The following is a 328-nucleotide window of genomic DNA, read 5'->3' as shown; positions in this document are numbered from 1 at the left end:
CATGATTTTCTCAGGCCACATGTAAAATCATATGAATTATTATAAAATTATTAAAATGAATATGTATGGATGACAGTTGATTACAATGATAGTTCAGTTTATTCCCCTCATTATTAATAGTTTCCCCTGTGGGATAAATAAAGTTAATAGTCCTATATCAATAATACTTATTAACATTGTTATATATTATCCCTTTTATAGTACTATGCATAAGTCAAAAACCAACAAGATTTTTTTTTTTTCACCATGTTTCCAGTTTTCTGCCTCAAGTCCAAAAGAAACGTAAAGAATGTACAAACTGAAAACACTAAATATTTTTGTGATCCAT

General features: G+C 27.1%; 1 protein-coding gene across 1 annotated transcript in view; it reads right to left on the bottom strand.

The window, feature by feature from the left end:
- The window catches only part of LOC107755559 (ATPase family AAA domain-containing protein 5-like), a 20790-nt gene that overhangs the window by 12861 nt on the left and 7601 nt on the right, over window positions 1-328 (bottom strand). The window lies entirely within an intron of this gene.

Source organism: Sinocyclocheilus rhinocerous, unplaced genomic scaffold (assembly GCF_001515625.1).
Source record: "Sinocyclocheilus rhinocerous isolate Xijiao unplaced genomic scaffold, SAMN03320098_v1.1 scaffold2849, whole genome shotgun sequence".
NCBI lineage: Eukaryota > Metazoa > Chordata > Actinopteri > Cypriniformes > Cyprinidae > Sinocyclocheilus > Sinocyclocheilus rhinocerous.
Note: the sequence above shows the minus strand (reverse complement) of the source record. Positions and strands in the feature narration are given on the sequence as shown.